Consider the following 10,990-nt stretch of genomic DNA (forward strand, 5'->3'; position numbering starts at 1 on the left):
GGAAATGGGGGAGGGGTGATCTGTGTGCAAGGAAGAGTTGAGTAAAGTAAGGGAGGAGGGAATGAAGGTGAACACAGGGTGCAAAAGGGGTTGCAACAAAGGAGGGAATAGGGGGCATGAAAATGGGGGTGAATATGAAAATGAGGTTATGAATAATAGGAGGGGATGGTGACTTCATAATTGGGCAGTCAATGAAAAGGGTGTAGTAATTGTAATGTGTGTGGGGAGGACAATGCAGGAGGTTACTATGGGTGCGGTTTGTGTGCAAGGGTGATGCACAGAAGGAAGAAGAGGAAGTATGGACCTGGGGTTGAAGGTCAAACAGGTACGAAGTGGGGCTGCAGGACTGAAGAGAGAAATGGGGTTGGGAAGATGAAAAGCAAGCTTAGTTGTTCTATGGGGTTGATGTGGGGGGTTGGCAGGGTGGTTGATAAGTGGAGCAAGCAATGACACAACCCTGGTACAAATATATATAGAGAGAGGAAAACAGGAACTAGGGGAAATGTAATGTTAGTTCATATATGTAGAACTTCTGTGTTTATCTAAAATAAAAATATTTGTTCAAAGGATCTGTATCTCAGTCAGGATAGCCAGCCATGAATCTGTTTACATGCAATTTACCAACAGTTGTCGAGAAAAGGCTCCATGGCAACACCAGCGTTATAGGGCCTCGTATCCTTCTGTCCACTTTCAAGAAGAGGAGCAAACATGAAACATTTGGTACATTTAGTTTTTCAGCAGGGGCTAGGCACAAGGTTGGTCATTTTGGGGAGCAATAACAAATCTCAACCATCACTTTTCGCAGCAGGCGGGAATAAATGCCACATCCCTTACAAAGTGTAACTTAATTTGCCAACAGTCAACAAACTATTTCCTTTCCCCCCCCTTGGGGTGGGGAATGATTGTAATAATGCTCCCCCCTTCTTTCATTCTAATATAATAGGTCAAATTTAGCATAAGTATTGTTATCAGTTTGTGGGGGAACAAAGGTATAGGGACCCCTGACCATTAGGTCCAGTGGTGACTGACTCTGTGGTTGCGGCACTCATCTCGCTTTACTGGCCAAGGGAGCTGGTGTACTGGTCATGTGGCCAGTAGGACTAAGCAGCTTCTGGCGAACCAGAGCAGCACACAGAAACGCCGTTTACCTTTCCGCCAGAGTGGTACCTATTTATCTACTTGCACTTTGAGGTGCTTTCGAACTGCTAGGTTGGCAGGAGCAGGGACCGAGCAACGGGAGCTCACCCCGTCGCAGGGATTCGAACTGCCGACCTTCCAATCGGCAAGTCTTAGGCCCTGTGGTTTAACCCACAGCGCCACCCGCGTCCCTTGTGTGGGGGAACTAGATCCCTCAAATGTTTTATGCTGTTCCTTCAATGTAATATACTGTTATATGCCACTATCTAAGAGCTGGAGAAGGGCCCCCACCAATTTGTTATCTTGCCCAGAGCCCCATCTCTCTTGTTTTCTTAATGGCCCATCACCCAGGCGATTACTTGAACACAGGAAGCTAGCCTGGCTTGATTGGTTCTTAACACTTGCTGGGTCCAGGGATTAAGTGTCTGGCACCCAGTTTGAAATCCAAAGCCTTGATTAAATTCTAACACTTACTGGTTCCAGGAGTTTAGAGGGGTCTGGCACCCCCAAACTCCATACAATACAACCAACTCAACGTCTTAGCACATAATGAAAAATATTTTCAGATTTTTCACATGTATTCCCAGACATCAAAAGAGGCTTTCCTATATCTTGTTCCCAGCTTATATATAATTTTTAAATTATCCCTCTTCTTCACAATGAATGCCTAGCAGTTTAATACAACAGAGGTTTTTCCCCCTTACCTGACAAATACATAATTGCAAATGCACTACATCTTTGCAGCTGACAGCCACATGCTTTTATCTTCCTGTTATTTTCACATAATTGTAGATATTCAAACCATGAAAGCTCATGGACATTCTTTAACTGTCTTTCTTTGGCCAGAATGGGCTGCAATTTACTCCTTATACCTGTGCAGAACATATTATTATTTTCTTCAAAAGCATCTGTATTGGATTGTAACTAATCGATAACAGCCACAATGGAAGACTTAGCAGATCTCATTCTTTTCACAAATGTATGTAAATTCTGGTTGGTTGTTTTTATTAGTTTTAGGAAGCAACGTATTTCTGAAAAAGCCTATCCCTTCCCAAAAATCATTTTGTGGGCTTTTCTCAGTGGCAGTATCTCGTAGAATCATAGAATCGTAGTGTTGGAAGGGACCCAAGGGTTATCTAGTCCAAGGCCCTGCAATGCAATGGTCTCAGAAGCAATGATCTCTTCCCAATGTTTGGAGGCTGTCTATATGTTGATCAAATCAGCCTAACCTTCTTGGAAGCTTTTTCCCCATTTCTTATTAATATACTTTGAAAATGCTAATTATCACATGATAAAAGGGATTCGTTATTTCAACTCTATAACTTTGAAAAACCTGTCATGTTGTTGTTGTTTTACAAAGGAGCTCCCCTTCCGAAGCAGCAGCCCATTATGGTTTCCACCCAGTATTACCCTTCTAAGCAAAATAAAATGATTAAAACAACATTTTAATAAACAAAGCTGGAACCTTTTTGTAAAGCACCATTAGGATCATATACATGCTTGAATACCAATTTTCCAGTGCACTGGGATAATGAGTAATCTAAAAGCACGTATTTAAGTATAGATAATGACTCTATTTATTCTCATGTCATTAGCAGTACAAAGCAGCTGAAATAATCCCCATTGCTATTCATTCCATAATGCACCTTCATCACCTTCATTTTTTAGAAAAGGTGAAGTGCCTGCACTATAATTACTGTGTAAAAAAAGGGGGGCTCCTAGATATTGTTTCCAAGATATCAGGTGTAGCATCCTTACTGAAAAATGAGTTTGGAAAAAATAATGAGTTACGTATCAGCTAGTCAGGTTTATCCTTTGTCGAGCCATCTCAGGTTACAGCTAGAATGACAGCGACATTGAGTGACCTTATATTTCTGAGTTCATGAGTAGAAAGTTCAGCTTCTTAAAACTATGTTTTTGAGACGGAAACTTTACGCTTCTGGAAACGGAGAAGACAAGTGTACAGAGCAATCTTTCACTCGCCTTCTTTCCCTTAGTATCAACAATTTCATTTAAACGTGTTCACAGTTTGGGGGAGATGTTCAGGATTCCGCTAAACTTTACGAAGGTGAACACTTATCTGCTATGGTATGGTATTGATATGGTGTAGTATTTGTCAGCAAGAAAATATAGATTGTCAACATAGAGGTTTGACATGTTGTTGTTTAAAATAATGATATTGGAAAGTTATTGAAGAAACATTTTTGTCATTTGCAGTGCTAAGTTATAGTATGTTGTGGACTGACTGGATGCAGAGGAATGTTCAGAGACAGCAGCTGGGGAGCCCACAAGAGACAGGGGTTTGGTGGTGACAATGAGTGGTCAGTGGGAGAAGAGGGAGCAGATTGGGAGGAGTCCGTGTTGGAACCTGAAGAGGTAGCAGGGTTTAGTGAGAAGGAAGAGTCTGTGGCAGAGAACAGTCCAGAATCAGAGGCTGGAGAGGAGGGGGGCCAAGAGGGAGAGATCAGGCAGGCTGCTGAAGGAGGCCTCCTGCTAGTGGAAGAGGACTGAAGCAGGGCTTTCCCTCCTCTCCTGCCCCCGCACGCCCCCCAATCTACTCAGATCCCCCATAACAGTGCATGGGTTTGGGGAAATTGTTCTGTCTGGCAAGCCTAAATGCTTATGTTGATGGAACAATCTCCTTAATGCAACGTTGAATTCCTTGAAAATGATAATCCTTGTTTGAAATGGCCAACTTTGGGAGAAAGGGTGGGATGGAAAACGTATAAATAAAATGCAATGAATACAGAACTTTCTATGCTATTCACTTGTCAAGGAGAATCTTGTTCAACTGCCTAACTCCCCCGGATTTCTGCAAGAGACTTCTGTTTTTTTTAAATCTCTGTGTTTAAACTTATTCTTTCTTTCCTGCAATATTTTCAATATGTGTTTTTAAAAAGTGAGCCATTTATTCAAATCATACGGCTCTTGCAGAATAGAGGAGTCAGTCTGCCAAGCTATACTTTCCTCGGAAAGTGAATGGCATAGAAAGTATTATATTTAAAAGAAGGAAGATAATATTGTTTGACTTGTTCAAAGCCTGTCATGGTGGGGACCCAATGCCCTCCTCACCGCTAAATCAGTCAAACAGATTTGTCCAGATCACTTTCCAAAACAAACTTCACTTTTCCTCCTTGTCTAGGTCAGCTGAAAGCTCATGTTCCAAAAACATTTTTCCCCACCCCCGTTCCTCTCATCCGAGACAATGTCTGACTGAATAAATGAGACACAAAATGCTAGCTTATTCTTCCGTTTTTCTTCCTCACTTTTCATACTGTACAATTCTCCATTTTTTCCTGTATGGCACCTTTCATCTGAAGATCTCAGACCACATATAATAGACATGAATTATTCAGGGAGGCTGTATCTCTCTCAGGCATAACGGGGAAAGTATAATTACTCCATTGGCAAAAGGGAAACCTGAAGCAAAGGGATGCATGTGCATAGCTAAGGAGGGGGCAAATGCCTGGAACTGAGCTCTGGTGCCAGTTTTTTTAAACAAAAAGCCACTGAAAGGGATGTCTTTATCCACCTGCCGCTTCATCACTTCAGATCACTGGGTGAACATGCTTTGGAATCCTGCCGTGAAAAAAAGTCCCTAAGGGGATTTAGAATGGAGGAGGGAAAGGCATCCTCAGATGATAAATTGAATTAACCATAGCTGGTTGTTGGTTGGCATCCGTCTGTCTCGAGAGACAATGGAGGAGTGTGCTTTTGGGGGTGAAGTCCAATGGCTGTAAGGTTACAGTGCCTGCTGTGGCTGTAGAGACCAATATGGTTGCAAATGGGGCCAATGAAGGCGTTGTCAACATGCAGAGGGCAGGGAGGCCAGCTGGCTAGCCCCAGCTGGGTCATCTCCTTCCAGTCTTCCCACTGCGAAGACCATCGGCCTCTGCTCTGATGTAAATCAACGACCCGGGCTTCAAAGCCAGGGCACACTATCAGCAGAGCGAACTGTGCACACAGAATAGGTGTGAGGCTTGTGGAAGCATACTACAACTACAGATTTATTAATCATACATCAGGACAAAAAAACATGTCTTCTCTCTCTCTCGTCGTCTCAGAGAAAAAGGGAAAAAGAGCAAAAGCTATACACAACGGAAGTTCCCAGCAAGCTGTGCTGGAATGTAAACAGACATGTGACACGCAACAGTTCCACATGTCTGCTCCTTAAGGTGGAATGGAAATCTCAGCAGGCGTTTGGTTGTGCTGATGCAGGTGTTCCAAGGCGTTTCTTCTCTCTACGCTCCTCCCCAGCGGTCATTTCTCCTCTGGTCACTACTATGGATGCATGACCTGACCGTCTCCAGGCACTGTGACCACCTACCTGCAAGGCATTACCATACAGCAGGTTTGATGTTGCCGGCCTTTATGCCACATTTGCAGACATCTTTGTAGCGCAGAGTTGGTCTGCCATTGGGCCTCCCCTAGCATTTCTCTTCCTAAAAGACATGGAGTGCTCTCATATTCTACCAGCCTCATCTGTCCTTAAAGAACGAAGCAAGGCATCCATCCATGTGCGACTCCATTACTGTCATCCAATCCAGTCTGTCCTTTCCCTGAAACTATCAGTGCAGGCTGTTTTATTTATAGTTGATGATGGCCAAGCCGTCAAGTAAGTTTACATTTGCCTGTATTTAATTCGCAAGCCTCAGCTCATTTTCCTTCTAAACCCCAACCTCACCTCATACAAGTTAACTGGGGCCTGTTGTGTGGATTTTTTAAAAAGAAGTTCCAAAGATGGCACTTATCAAAATTTGGCTTCTTTTTAGAGAAGAGATCTCTGCATTTTTGCAATAATATTTTTCGTATTTTTTTCCCCATTTGTAAACATACATTTACAAATTTGCATTTATAAAGGCAAGTAAACTCATTGCCCCACATAGGAACACTGGAAGCTGTCTTATAGTGAGGCAGACTACTGGAGCATCTAGCACAGATGGCTGGTAGAGGCTCTGGAGAGGCTCTGAAATTCTGATTTCAGACAAGGGATATTCCCAGGCAAAGGCACCAACTCTGTAGAGCTCTGAGGTGTCATCAGCCACATAAAGTCTGTTGGGATGGGGCTGAGCCCTTGATGGGGCAGAGGCAGCCTCCTTTGTTGGGAAAGGGGGCATATGGGTTCTACCACTGCCCTGCTGAAGAGAGTTAGCTGGGAGGATTGGGCTGTGCTGACGACTCGAACCGGCCTCTGGGACATTCATTACGTCAGTACAGGGGACAAGGAATGGATGCTCTGGGGTGAATGTGGCACACACAGAGCATGAAAAGAAATGGGGGGCTGGGGCCAATGGGGTTTCACTTTTTTTTTAAGTACAAAGCTGAGCATGGAGCCCAGCCCCCTGCCTCCAAACTTGGCCTCCTCCCAATGCTTGTTGTGCGATGTTGATGCTGTCCCACATGAGCTAATGCAGGACCACCCCTACAAATGAATTTTTATGCAAAAAGAGATTTTAAAACAGAATGAGTTCAGTGAGACTTAAAAGTCTTTAAATATCTGTTTGAAATCGGCGAGACTTTAAAAAAGCTCGATCCTGATATATATCATCAAAATGTTTTTAATATATTAAGAGCCCCAGTGCATAAGATAAAGCAAAACAGAAATATCTGATGAACTATCTAATACGTGCAGACAATGGCTTACTCAGGCACAAGGACAACTTTTGTTTGATCGCTAGCTAATTCATACTCAAGAGTAGGTCTGATCATTTCAAGGGTCTTAAGTCCACTGATCTCAATGGGTCTATTCTGAGTACAACTATCACATACCCTCCAACATTTCTCTGATGAAAAAAGGGACATCCTAAGGAAAAGCAGGACATTTGAGGATCAAATCACAAACTGGGATTCTGTAAATCCAGGACTGTCCCTGGAAAATATTGATACCTAGAGGGTTTGCTAACATTGGATATTAACCTAAATTTAAGCAACCTACAGTTGCCCAGAATTCTTTGAGGGAAGAATTGTGGTTTGAATGCGCTTTAAATGTACAGTGTGTAATTTGGCCTTTAGTGTGTCTGTTCTTCTTCTCCAGTACAGATGACCCCTCCTAAAGCTGTTTTACCTTGAATAAGCAGCCTTTGGGGCTTTATCATGTGTGATAACACCATTTAATATCCAGTTCAACTTATGATATGCAGTTATGGTGTATATTGAGGAGAGAGGATGTGTGCATTTTGTGTGCCTTAATATAACATCGCAGTATTATTGAGCCAACCAACACTCTTTAAGTGTAAACAATATGCAGATGGGTTTTTATTCTACAACAGTGCCTCATTTGTTCATTGCAATATTATTACTGACACAATGATAGCTCACACAATGAAATCTTGGCTATGAAACAGAGATCCTGTTCCAAAATAGGATGAAGAATTTGTCTCTGTCAGTCTTTATTGTTAATGAAATATTTGTTCGGTTGTACAAATGTCTATAGTGTATGAATGAAAGAGTGAATACAGTGCCATTGAGTTTTAATTTTTTTAAATGATTAGTTCAGAATTATTTTTAAAACATAATTATGTTGAGCTCCTGAAACAAACCCACCAATGTGTATAACTGAGCACAAAATTAGTTTTGCAAAATTGATGATGCAGTCCATTTTATTTTGGCAGTTTAGGGACAGATCCAAAACTCATTGAATGTTTACCATGGTGATACAGTATATTTCTCTAGGCAGGCATTTACAAAACAAGAGGGATCATTTTTCATTCCTCACTTTCTGTAAAAACTACAATCTTATACTTCCTGGATAAAAGCAAGGAATGGCAAACCTACAACACCTGGTGTCAACACAGGAATAGTGCCTATGTAAGGCAAACCTCTTGATTTCCGTCCCCACCTCCATTCTTAAAAATCTTACCATGTAATTGTGTATTTCTAGTTGCTGGCTCCTTTTCCTGCCACAATTGGTGGGCTACAGTTACTGTAGGACTTTTAATTACCAAGAGTTACCCAGAAATCCTTTACTTCCTTTTGCCTGATATTCCTGTATCATTAAATCAGACACAACAGGGCAGGCTGCAGTGAAAAGGTAACTGTTAAGAGATAATGATTGATGATCTTAGAGATACTATCCCCAGAAAGATCAAGATGAGAAAACACAACAAAAGTAATTATTTTTCTGTCAAGCAGCAAAGGTCTGACGAAAGGGAAAACAAGTCCACCAAAATGAAAGCTTCAGTAGCTCCTACTCTCGGTTCTAGTTAAGTTGCAGTCACATTCCATTATTCCCTTTAAAGGTCAGATTCTGACAGATTCAAGTCCCTGGGTATGGTAGTAAATGAATTACTTCCTCTTGTGTGTGTGCGTGTGCACACACAAATGTTAGGCAAGATGAAGCATTGCAGTTACTTAAGAGACTAGAGGAGAAAGTTAAAATGTGTGGAGTGAAACAGACATGGCGGTAGTATATTGCCACAAAATGGCCTCCCTGTGGGGAGTAAGTTCTGCCCAGCCTCACCTATCTTGTTGAGAGTAGCTTAAATCCAGTGCTCCCCCCCCCCCAACAATGTTTTGGGGTAATCTGATTTTCCTACTCATATTGAAATACTGCCCCTCAATGACACCAAACTTAGATTCACAAAATGTTTAGAGGTATGCGTCCCCCCAGAAAAAAAGCACTGCCTAAATCTGTGTGTTTACCAAAGGAAGGATAAGTCTTGCTGTGAGCGGATGAATATCTAGCATGAGTATCTTATGGCCTCATTAAATGCCTAATCATGTAGAGAGGATATTGAAATGTGCATTTTCTGCCTTTCAAATTTAAGCACCCAAGTAGTGATTTTTTGTTTTGCCCCACTTCCAAGAGACACATATTAGGCTGAGGTTTATTCCAAATATGAATCCAAGTATGTGAAGCAATAAAAACCATTTGGGCTTGTGCTTCTGCATACACACTTAATTCCAGCCCCGGCGGCTACCGCAGCTCAGTCCCCAGATGGAGATGTTATCTTACACAAATGGGTCGCTGAAATCCAGTTTTTCTGTTTGTGCAATTGGCACATGACACTCCAATTTTTTTCAGCCATCATACTCGTTATTCTGCTGCTTCCCATCTCATCAGTTGGGCAGCGCTTGATGGAATGTATCCAGGCCGTTTTCGGTCCCACCTCTCCATCATTCCTCCCTGGCAATTCATTACCCATTTTCCACCCTGGCAATGCATAGCGGTAGTTCTGCACCGATGCATGCATACCTTAAAAAAAAAAGAATCCCAGTGCCAAATGAAACATTACCAGCCTTAGGTATCACAGTTCACAACAGGCAAAATGAAAGGTTGTACAGTACTTGTTGAGAATTCCATTCCACGTTAAGGAACAGGCATGGGATTGTTATATGTCACATGTCTGTTTACATTCCAGCACAGTATGCTGGGAACTTCCATTTGTGTATAGCTTTTGCTTTCCCCGTTCTCTCTGAGACAACATGAGAGACAGACATGTTTCTTTGTCCTGATTTATGATTAATAAATCTGTAGTTGTAGTGTGACTTCACAAGCCTCACGCCTATTCTGTGTGTGCAGTTCTATCTGCTGATAGCATGCCCTGGCTTTTGAAGCCTGGGTCGCTGATTTACGTTGGAGCATGGGCCAATGGAAGGAGACGGCACAGCTGGGGCTTGCCAGCTGGCCTCCCAGCCCTCTGCATGTGGACAGTACTTGTAAAAAAAGTTGAATAATTATTCTAATGGGAATAATTATTCTAATGGGCTTTCTAAAAGGAAAGCCTTTTGGAAGGCAGCCTTGGGAAATGCAGTTCTTACCACACTTTTTTTACACTTTGGCCACGCCCACATTGACATGTGCCACACCCCCAACAGTTGACCATGGATCAATGCTGCCCTCAATCCTCAAAAAGATAGCCACCTCTGCCTTAGAGGACAGGAGAACTTTAAACACTTGAAGGCTCATAAAACAGCAGGAAACAGTGGAGTACTTTTTATATATGGTTCAGTAACAGCACAGAGTTTATGCGCCCATGCAGGGCAATTCCATGAATGTTTCTTCCGGACTTACTGATGTGATGTTGCATTAGTGCTTAATTCTGACACAAAAAGTCTTGGGATAATTCTGTCAAATTATTGCAGTAACAACCAAAAATTGCTCTTTATACCATTACTCTGCTTAGAAAACAACACATCAACACATTAGCAACTGAACTTGTAAATTAGCATTAATTTCAAAAAGCAGTAGTAATATCAGGGAGTGATAACATTTAAACTAATGCTTTCAAAACAGGGAGGTTTTCCAGCAGTTTATTAATGTAGATTCTCTCACATATAAACAAAGAGCAGAATGAATTGTCTCAAGAATTATTGCTTGTGATTTCCCATCGCAATCATGGCTGTTGCCATTTGAAAAGTCAACATTTACCCAAAGCGGTATCTTAGTTACCCTGTCAGAAACAGATGAGGGACTCCCCTTCCCCCTTCCCTTTCTCTGAAAATGCTGTGAAACACTGGATCTTGACACAGCCAGGAGAACTGCAGGAAACTGTTTATAGTCTATATACAATAAATCCCTCCTTTCCATGTCCTCTTTTTCTTCCTCTATTATATTGTTGGGCACAAGTTTGTGTTCCATGCTCCTTTTGTCATTTTCTTGAGGGCTGCAACCTGTCATTCGTTCATCTGTGAGGACCGCTATCTAATCGTGAGGACAAATTTTAACCAACGAGGCTCTGAGTCAAAGGCACACTTAAAAACAAAAATAGCACCCTCATCTCTCTCTCTTGTTGATTTGATGTGCAGCTGTCATAGGGAATGAAAAAGAAAATTGAGGGTGGCCTTTCCTTATTTTCTTGTTTATTTGAATGTATGCAATGGTGGGGGCTGAGTTTAGCGGGGTTCAGAAAGC

This window comes from Podarcis raffonei, chromosome 3 (genome assembly GCF_027172205.1).
Source record: "Podarcis raffonei isolate rPodRaf1 chromosome 3, rPodRaf1.pri, whole genome shotgun sequence".
Taxonomy (NCBI): domain Eukaryota; kingdom Metazoa; phylum Chordata; class Lepidosauria; order Squamata; family Lacertidae; genus Podarcis; species Podarcis raffonei.